The sequence below is a fragment of the Vanellus vanellus genome (assembly GCF_965231255.1).
Source record: "Vanellus vanellus genome assembly, chromosome: 12".
NCBI lineage: Eukaryota > Metazoa > Chordata > Aves > Charadriiformes > Charadriidae > Vanellus > Vanellus vanellus.
Window position 1 is genome coordinate 14,320,973 of NC_138917.1, and position 11,371 is coordinate 14,332,343.

Below are 11,371 nucleotides of genomic sequence, written 5' to 3' on the forward strand. Positions count from 1 at the left end.
GTATAACTGATGGGGCTTTGGGGACTTTCCAAGGTGGCTTCCAGCTGTACACCTCTGTGAATAATGAAAACAGAATAATTGATGGTTTATAACATTTTTAATTTTATCTTTGAAGATTAAAATCTGTGGGGATAAAATACAATGTTGAAATGAAAGGGATTCTTGATACGGAATATGGTAAGCTGAGGAATCCTCATGCTAAGGGACTGGTTGAAGTAATGGAAGAAAAAAAAATTATGGATTACAAAACATTCCTCTGGTCTGGAAGTTGCAAGATAAGGAAAAATTTGAGGGAAATACCACCAAATGCATGTGTTATTCTTGCATTTTTTCCTTAGTACCTGCTTATAACCACTGGTAGAGTTAAGATACTGAGCTATATGGACTTTTTGCCTGACTCATTAAAGCTGTTCTTCTATTGTTTAACATCCTTCATCAACTATGGCTAGCACCTAATGAAATGCAGGAGAGAAACAACGGATTATAACTCTGCTTGTTTAAAGGAAACACAGAACTGTTGGCATTTATTGTCCTAACACAATTAGCAACCGGTTTGTGTCAGAACTGTGATATATTTTCTTCATGAACTATTTAGCATTATAACATTGTAATAACCTCAAGACATTATGACGTTACCTCGTTCTAGCAATTCATACTCAAAATGTAATGTACCATATTGTTTAATACATGCACATTTTTTTCCCCCACCAGTAGAAATTTAAAATAAACAATTCTGGAATTAAACCACCTTAGAGATACATATGTTATTTGGTTTCACCTAGCTTTTACAAGAGCTAGAAACATGAGACAGGTTCTATAAATGACAGTAGAATTAGTAGGGGAAGATAACTTCCATGTTTAACAATATTACATAGTACTGATGGCTGATGTCTTTTGTCAGCCAGTTACAGAATTGGCAACTGTACTATGACTTCATCCTCTCCCATGCCAAACAGAAGTTGCACACCTAGAGGCAGAGCTTGGAGGCGAACAGTACAAATGGTAGTTAGTCTTGCTTCAGGACTTAGCAGAAGCCTGTATTTGAGTTATCTTTAGTAAGGAAAAATATAGTAAAAATCACCAATATGCAAATGTCTGTGCATAATTTTCTGCAAGCAATCTAATAGTAGTGTGGGACAGAACTGGTTTACTCCCACCGTGTAACGTGGTAACAGAACTCCAAATTTTCCTCTGTGAGCAGTCATATAATTTGCAAGTAATTGCAATACATGTCAGCCTCTAATTCCTATCACAAATAAAAAGTGCCAGCTTCCTGCAGAGATCTACTGGTTTGCACAGCCCTAGGATGATCAAAAGAGCTACTGAAAAATGCATAATTTCCTAGCAGGTCCAGGTAATTTTATACGTATGGGGATTTAATTGTTAAAAAAGGGCAATTAAGCACATAAAGTAAACCATTTGAATAAGTGTCCCAATGGGACAGACTTTGTGTGTACCTCCTGTTTGGACCAGGAGGAGGAGGATACCAAGTAGTTTATTTTGTAACCATAGCTGTTGTGCATAACCCACATTCAGCTGGTGACCGACGGCAGCACCCTTTAGGTAACATTGCTATTTAAAAAAAAAATTAAAAAAATGGAACTCTCCATTTGGATTGTAACAAGTGTGACAAAGCATTTCAGATGATAGTCGACAGTCTGAACTGTCACCTGTGGGATGTCACTCCTAAGTACAGAACAACCTGTCAGTTGTAACAGGATACAGCTGGGGTTTTCCTTCTGTTTTCAGTTCCAACTGAACTGTAATTTTGAATGAAGTATTAAAATATCAGGAGTTTCAGTAGCTTTTCTAGCAGTTTGCCTGGAATTGTATACATCCCAAAGGTCCAAAGTACATTGAGGTTTTGTCCAAGCTGGAATTTAATACACACAACAAGATGTGGCTCATAGACTTCCCACTAAAGTGGCACTATCGTGGCATGGCAAATTCTGACCTAGCAATTTTTCTTTTCTTATAACAACATCAATTTTGACTGCCTGATAAAAAGACTACATATTTAGGTCAACGTATTTTTCTTTTTACACTTGTAATATGCTTTGATTTAGATGTTTTATTTGGACTTCAATGTTTCCCCAAGCAGGAACCACTATTTACTCTTGTGTCCAGTTCTTTTAACACATCTGCTTCAGACTACGGTATAAAATAAAGATATCTCTCTCTTACCCACTGTACTTGACACTGATTAGAAAGATGAGTAACTGCTTCAAAACATTTGTGTTGCTTCTAACTAAATAAAACATTGCTATTAGCTCCTAAGGCATATCTGACATTGTACATCTGATAGACAAACTCTTGTATTATGGTACAAGAAAAGAAAAAAACTAGCTATACCTATACCTATATCTGTTTGTACATGCAAATGAGTATGTCAGACTCTTAGAATGTAGTAATTTAATCTTTTCTGGAGTATTTTCCAGATCAGCTTTTAGAAGGCTGGACATTATCCAGTAATTTTTTATTTTTGGCCGTAATTACAGTGCCACTCAGCTTGTCCTGCTCGCATTTCTTAACCTACTGGAAGAGTTGTTCGTGATTGTTTCATTTAATTGAATGTGACAAAGATCTCACGTTGTGGCAATCATTCTTCAGAAACATTTGGTTTTGAAGACAGTTTCCTATTTTGACAGATAATCTGTCCTTACTGATAATTCATATCAATAGGTATGGGCCATTCTTACACAATCTATAAATCATCAACCTTTTTCAGCTTGAATTTCTTGTCAGCTCTAGGCTGCTCCGCTGAGGTCACTAAAGGTTGCCATTGCCAGTGCTATCTATCTTCCAAATTTTTTCTTCTCTCTACCTTTTCAGCTGATTTCATTTCCCAGGCAAACACACTTCCACTTATGCCAGCAGGTCACCTGCTCTACAGTGTGTATCACATCCATCAGCTGCTCTTGTAGACAGGAGTGATGCTCCACGGGCTCTGCACTGTGACCGCATTTAAAAACTCTGGCCCTTCACTTCAGTCGCATTTGTAACCCCAGTGAAAAACACAAGAATCGATCAATTGGGTAGAGTAAAAGAAGTCTGGAAGATTAGTAATAAAATCATGGAGTCCTGGTCTAGCTTGTGGCTATGGATTAGTCAGGCTTTATGTCCAGAGCCCATCAGTCTAGAAATACTTATTATCTTAATTAATCCAGTATTTTTCTACAAAGGAAGCATAAATATCTTCAAAGAGATCTAGAGTCAGCACGGAATAGGTTGTTGTAATCAAAGCATATAGCACACAAGAGTAGGTATATCATCCTGCAGGTGCAATGGTCACCTAAATCTGTCTCATTTTATGTACCAAACTGAACAGTGCTGTGGGGCTTCAATCTCAAGTAGCAAAATAAACACGCCATGTACAGTAAAGAATAACAATTTCCTGATTGCCAAAACCCCGCTGAGTACAGCATGGCCAGAGTCACAGCATCTGTACCTTTGGTGAAGAAGATTTAGCAACCTGCAAAAAAAAAAAAAAAAACCAAACCAAAAACCTCTTGAATCTGTAACTGCATTTCTTCCCATCATGTTAATAATATTTAAGCCATTTTCCTTTCCATTTACCTTCCACAAAGCTCAGAGGCAGAAGAAATTGCCTTGTTCTGTGGTTTTTAGCTGTCTTTCATTCATCAGTAGTCTATCATGAGTATGTTTCTCGCAGGTGATATATAACCTATTAACATTTTGGGCAGCTTCTTGCATGCTGTTTTTTCGCTGTCTTTAGCCAAGTGAGCTTTAAGGGAATGTTTTTTAGCTGATTTGTATTTGTTTGGGCAATATAAAACATGTTTCTCCATTTTCTTCTGTAATTAGTTTTATCAGTATCAGTTTCTTCTTCATGAGAGAAAAAAAAATCCAAACATTACAGACATGTGGTCTCTATCTTATATTCTTTAGACTTAGTTGCAAAACTGTTCTCATTTCCTGTGCAGCTTTTGGAATCATCTACATTTATCTGTTGATATTTCTATTTTGAAACAAATTACAACAATTACATAATACTGAAGTCCTTGACTAGAATTATCTTTAGCAACTCATTTAACTAATGTTTATAAAACCACTTTCATCTAAGGATCTTAAAGACTGCTATTATCATTATCTTCTAAGCTGCATCCCCGTTGCACTGCAGTGTGTATTTTTGAATGACACACTGCTTTGAAGTCTTTAAACTACACAAGAAAGTCATGGCTTAGGGATGTTTTTGACAACTAATTGTAGTTTTTGATAAAACTCTTCCAACTCACTCTGTGAGAACGCAAGTCTCAGTGTTTTCATTATTCTTGGTTCATATTTTATTTAGGCCAAGATTAGCTTGTCACTCACTCCTCTCCAATCTCTGACTCCCCAGTAATGTCCTTCAGTGTAACTATAGAAACCCTTCTATATGCGGCATAATTTATTTCTGTTTCATTTATGTACTAATCTTTGAAATATCCAACTCATTCTGCCAAATGGTTATACTTGTACATAGCATTTTTCAGACGTGTTGGTTTAAAGGCACATTTTCTTTCAGCTGTGAAAGGTAATTTAGGTATGACATATCTACTATTTAGACACGACACTCAGTACTGTAGAAAAGCTCTTCTCCTTTCCCCCATGGCCATTTTAACCCCGGCAGAATGACATCATCTGATAAGGAACGGCAATACTTGGAATACAATTACTTGCAGAACAGCATGGGTAACTTGAAAAACTGATTAAGGTGATTAGTCCACAGGTTATAGTGGTTCATACGCTCCGCAGATTCTTCATGGGCTCGCACCAACCTCCCACTGGGCCAATACATTTGATCAGCGATCGACCTGAATTTAAATTCTTTTATACTCGCGTTTCATGCAGTACAAATCAGAGAACAGTATAACAAGAAGAGTAATTGACAAAAATTTTAAGGACGTATGTTAGAAGTAGGCTACATCATCTGCCAACGTAGTATTTAACACCACCCCCTTTCTCAGCTTGTAAGTTATAATTGGATGAGCCTCCCCACACAGAGAAGGAGAGTAAGTGGGTGGGAAGGTGCTCAGGAAGCGTTTTACACCTCTGCAATTGCATAGAAACCTGCCTAACACTGCTTAATGCACTGCTCTTTTAAAGACATGCTTAAAGGAGCAGAGGAAAATTTTCTGGTTTCAGGATGAAGCACATCTGCCATAACACTGACACTGTTCAGCTACCGGTTAAATCTTTCCCATGGACCATTTAGATCATCTCCAAAAATAACAACAAATAAAAGAGCAAAGAAGGAATAAAAAGCATGCAGAGAAATCATCAAACAACAAATGTAAAGCAAAAGAAAGGAAATACGGATTACACACCGTATCATTGCTTCAAAATGTGGGGAAGGATGAAAAATACAGGTTCTTTAACAAGTGGAAGAGAGAATTTACAGAGGAAGGCCCATCTGTGGCTTTTGAACACAACACTCCAGTATGAGTCTCTGGTTCCAGAGAAGCCTACAGCAGATGACTGCTGGAAAGGGGGACTGTAAATGCAGAGGAAGGACAACTCTAGTCTTGCATGTTTCTTGTGCTCTTTCCAAAAGTATTTGCTACTAGTTGATGCTGTACATAGGGTGGGCCAGTCATGATCCCGTACAGTATTTCTTAAGCTCCAAGAAGAGCAAGGAGCTCAATGGCACTGGTAATTATCTTTCTTAGGGGCCCTTCATTTTATGATATCTGTGATGAAACAACAGACTTCTACAGATTTATTTAGGGCTCTTTGAATAAAGTACCCAATATATAGCAGGTGACAGTTACCGGTAATGTTATTGTTATTATTATTACTGTAGAGAAGATTTCAGCATAAAAATGTTTATAGAGCCAAGGTTTATACAGATTGATTTCATATCGCACCTCCTACACTAAAATACTCCACTGAATAGAAGAACACAATAATTCTAAGATACGCTGAATCCAGAGGTTTGAATAGCAACTGTAATGGCTCCCCGAGAGCCAAGCCAATTCCAGAGCAAATATATAGCTCACATTTCATCTCCCAAATGAGACAGGAAAAGGCCAGTAAGAACATTCCTCATAAGCAAAAAGGTTTAAAACTTGAATATAGACTTTTAAAACTTGCATATATTTTAGCTTATTGGTACTTGGCTGCTCTGTAATGAAAGCTATGGTCAATAAATATCTCTAGGCGAGATAAGGATGATCTTTGATATACCCAACAACTAGGAAGAATAGAATACTATTTGGGTTTGCATCAATTCATTTTTACTGTGCTCTTTGGCTGGTGCTCTGATCCCTGCTACCCCAAGCGCCACAGGTGGTGGTATCTAAAATATCAAACTTCTCTGAATTTTTCCCAATTTTAACCGCAGTAATGAGATCAGCTTGTATCCATCATGGTTTACTTAATTGTCTTCAAAGTACTCCTTTTTAAACAGAGGCTGTCACAACTATAGCCAACTTGTAGCCTTTAATCAAAGTAGTTAGCAAATATACACTCATATGCTTAATAACCTTGGTTGCTAATGTTACATACCGATGCACCATTTCATTACAGAATTAGCTATGTTACGTCAATGTACTATAGCTGTTGCTTATGAAAATGATTGAATAAACTTTGGACCAATCCTAAAGTATGGCACCAACCTCCAGATTAAGTGGGAACAACACTTCATCTGGTAATGCAAATTCATAGGAACTCGTCCAGTGGTTTGAAAATAAAGTATTTTTATAAACCATTCGTTATTTAATCAAGCCTATTTACTTTAGGATGATTATCTACTTATTTAAATCTTGTTAATACAGTTATTTTTCTTCAAGCATTTATAGAAAAAAAAAATGGTAAGCTATCTGGTTCCTGTAAATAATATATTAATTAAATTTTCTTCACACAAAATAATTAATTCTGAACAGTAACACTGCATTATAAAACAATTCCTAATCAAACATGCTCCAAATATAATTCCAAAGCTCAAATTATTTTTGAAACTTGTGTTGGCTTTTTGATAGATTATAATAAAAGCAAATTACTGTATGTTTTAATAACATAGTTGTCAAATAAAGCCATAATGCCCAACTGATGACTAATCACAATGTATAATTCCCCATAAAAGCTCATTGACAATTGATTTTCTCATGTACTGAAAGAATTCATCACGATTAACACCATTACAATAAAATCCAAAGGAATTAGAAAAGATTTATCTCTAATTGAGCATTTCTGCAAATATTAGACCTACTGAAAAGAATAACAAAGTAGGTTAGAAACACAGCATCCTCTTCCCTAGTTCATAGACAGAATATGAATGACGAGGATGTAACCGAGGGGCCTGGTGCTTTTTTGTAGGTGCACCACAGTTTATATACGCAGAAGCAGCATGGCTCATTGCTCTTAGTACAACATGCTCAGCTCTGGCATCGTCATCTCAGTCTTTGCAAATCCTCAACTGGATTTGCTCTCATAAAGAAGATTTGGGAAAAAAAAAAAAAGAGGAAGAAAACAGTAATGATATGGAAAATAAGAAGATGAAACAAACAGTGGTTATGCAGTTAATTTTTAAAGGTAGTTAATGTGACAGGCTCAGCTGCCCTCTAAGCGCAGTGGGTGGATTTCATGCTGGAGGACAGCCGACAAGGAGGCACACGGTTCCTTGCTGCTCCGTGTCGGCCCCATGCAGGAGGCAGGTGGCCTCAGGGGCTTGGAAAGAAGCTGTGGAGCTGTGCTGGAAGCAAGCGTGCCAGTACACAGAACGAAGGAAGGCAATATGAAATGGAAGCTAATGAGGGAGACAAGCAAAGACCCCCAGTGCCCTGAAAACGGGAAAACTGGAGCAATAAATTTTTCCATGGCATATTAAATACAAAACAGGAAAGCCAGTGAGTATGATTATTATGTATCAGCTTGTCTAAGGAACTTTAAGCAGTAATTAAAATAAAAAGACGTTTCCCTGCCCTGGAGAATTTTTGGTGTGCAGCTATCCAATGTCATGGTGACAGGCGATTCACGTCCTTCACTAAACTTCAGTAGGATTCTCGTGGGAAACTTTAAAAAGTTGTCACTGTGAGGTATGTCAGAAGGTACAAGTGACACAGAGTAGAACATAATAAAAAGGTGAAAGGCTATTGCTGTAGGAGCACATGGCAATTTAAATTAGTTATGCACGCTCAGGAGCGCTCTGTACAGCCCAGAGAACTTGCAGCCCAAGGGCAGGAGGATACCCGGCTGGCTTTTAAGCTGCTTTACCTTCTTTTTAATGCTTCAATATTTGAGGAGCTGCCAGTGTCATTTGGACAGCCCCTCTTCTATCCAAAATATTCAGATCTTCCCTAGTATTTAAGTACAAATCTTTCGCTTCACACTTTTTACAGCATGCATTTCATTCCCAGCTATTGCAACAACAACTTCTTTTCTACAGTACCAGATTTTTTCCTTTTTGACTAAAACTAAACAAGAAAGGATGTTGCTTATATTACTAAAATAATTTTTAAAGAGGCAAATGGGATTGTTCCTGTGCTTTAATGAGACCATAGAATAAGTAAGCTGAGTCATGTAAACCAGTGCAGTTTCGAGAGATCTCAGTTCAGTACAACTATATAAAATTAAAGAGGAATATAAAAGTCAGGTAACAGTCTCTACCTAATTAATCCATCTGCATTTACTATGGTTTTACCATACACAAACAAGTAAACTACAGTTTTAAAATGACATTTGTTCTCCTTGCACCCAGAAACAATGATATCAGTTTAAGAGAATATAAAGCACTAAGATTTTTTTTCATGATTTTCATAACTAACACACTGGGAAGCAGCCTAACCCTGCAGAGGTGGTCTAGGAAATTCTGTGATTTGTGTACACCCAGCTCACCTGGACTAAATAACAGAAATGGTTTCATTAGAGCAGAAACACTATTCCCAGCCCACAGTTTTCTTCCCCATTATTTCAAAACTGCTATGGAATTATTGATGACTTCCTCAACAATTAGTAGAAATGAACAGATATTTGGATTTAATATCCAGCTTCCGGGTGGCAACTAAGGAATTAGGCAGCCCATTTTTCACCTACCTTTGTGTAACTCAGTTGACTCTGGCAATGTCTAATCTGCTCCCTGATGGCTTTACCTTTCCCTCATTTAGTCTGGTCACATACCACTGTAAAAGTCCTCTTCTTGGGCCCATCCCATCATCCTTCCTATTCAAGTCCTCTGCTGACTTTTTTTTCCCCTCCCTTATGAAGAGAGCTCCTGATCTCATCTCAAAGGGCTTACAGAAATTTCTTTCTCTATTTGAGCTGTCATCTCCCTCCACTCCTATCATTGTGCATTCCCTTCCAGTTCCCTCTTCTCTGCTGCCTCCTTAAGGCTGTACCACAGAGCTCCAGGTAACATACAGCCTGTGACAGAGCAGGAAGGGGAGAGCTGGCAAGACCATATTTTGGGAGCTTTGGTCTATTCCTGGATTTTCATTTGAAACAAGTGGTTATTCATCAACATGGGAAATTACACGTGAACATAGCGGTGCTTAAAAATTCCTAAAGATACAGAGGCTCATCTGGTGGGGAATCCAATGTTTCTAAACCGCTAGATATCAAGCTGGGAGTGTAAGATGTATGGAAGCCTCATACTAGAAAGCCACGTTCCCCAAGAAACTGGCTTAAGCTGCAAATATTAAGGCATCCATCATAACGAAGCTATGAGCCTTGAATCCAAACCTGGAGTTGTAATTTTAGGTTTCCTGGCTCCCCATTAGATCCAGCAGATTGCACTGGTGCACAGAGCTAATTCAAGCTGGTCAGAGCCTAGAAGCCATATTCTACATTATTATGTACAAACACATCAGTCAGTAAATCATACATGTGTATGAAACAAACAAACAAAAACCTTAATCAACTCCATTAAAAAAAAAAAAAAAAAAACAACAAACCACCAAACAGATAAAATAACTTAAAGAATGATTTTGTTGAATAATTGCAATCTCAGCATGCAATTTTGAGATAATAGGCTAAAATGTAACAGCGCACCATTGCCTTTTCAAAAGCCAGTCTGATAGGAATGCAAAACTGACAATAACACAAACGACTAATAATCCATTTATTGTCCAATATTCCATAATGAAGACTTAGACTGGTCAGATCCTTTGGAAAATGGTATAGAGGCTTTGTATAACGCTTTAACTGTAAAACCATAATCCTACTTACTATTTCCATAAATCAAGAACATGAGAACATTTGCTTAAAAGGAAGGCCACGTGTATTGTTGTGAGCTACGCATACGTAGCTAATGACAGACAGACTTATAGACATCCTCTCTCTGATCAGGGAACCGCCTTTGCTACAGAAAGTACTAAATAATCCACATTGGTTTCTCTTCTTCACGTCTACTTTTGCATCTGTCACCATACTTGAGGAAAATGATCCCTGGTTTACATCTACGGTTTATGGCAACTACTGGGAAATGCTTAAAAAAATAAAGCAAAACCAAAACACACCCCAGTATAGGAATTGCTTATGGATGTCACTGTCCGAAAACAGCAGTGAAAGGAGCAATTTATGAAGTTTGGTTAAAAGGAAGTCAAACACTGAAGACAACTTCCATCCACAGAGAATAATATTAGCTATTTAATACTACCAGTCCTCATATTTCAAATGAATTACCAGACAAAATTGGGAGAAGATTGTTTTTCTTTATTTATCAAAAGGAAAATGTCCACTAAATAGCTTGCTTGGGTAGCCTTTCTGCATCCCTTTATTGGAATCAACGCACTGATCTTGCAAGAAGTACAGTGTGATTACCCATGGACAAAGCAAGAATATCCCAGATTTACATTAAGTTGGGTGACAACTATAGTTTGTGGGTACGTGCATGTGTCTGTCTGTGCACACGTGTACATACAGTTAGGGAAGCGAGTGATTTAACATAAGCACTAGTTGTGTTAATTTCATGCTGGGGGTGAATATGTGTGTAAATAGGAATTTCTAGTTTGAGGACACAGTTGCGTATTTTCACAAGAGGATTGCTACCCAGTTGGAAAAAAAAAAAAAAAATAAAATCAGACCCGCTATGTCACATGAATCACACGTGACAGTCTGCACTCATGCTTCCACAATTTAGATTTTGTTTTCATTGTTCCCTGTAGGTTTTTTTGTGGCTATAATTAGAGTTAATCACATTTCAAAGTACCAAGATAATTATCTCCATGTCAAATTAGCTATTTTCAAATGAAAGACTATTTCTGCTTAATTTTTCCCATCTTGAAAGCAAAGCAGTGATCCCCAGATCTTTTATGTCATTTCTTTATGAACATCAGGTTACGATAAGCTACTTTCTGAACCACTGCTTGAACGCAATTTATTTTACATAGCTTTGCATAATAAAATGGCATTTTAGATAACTTATTCAAAGGGC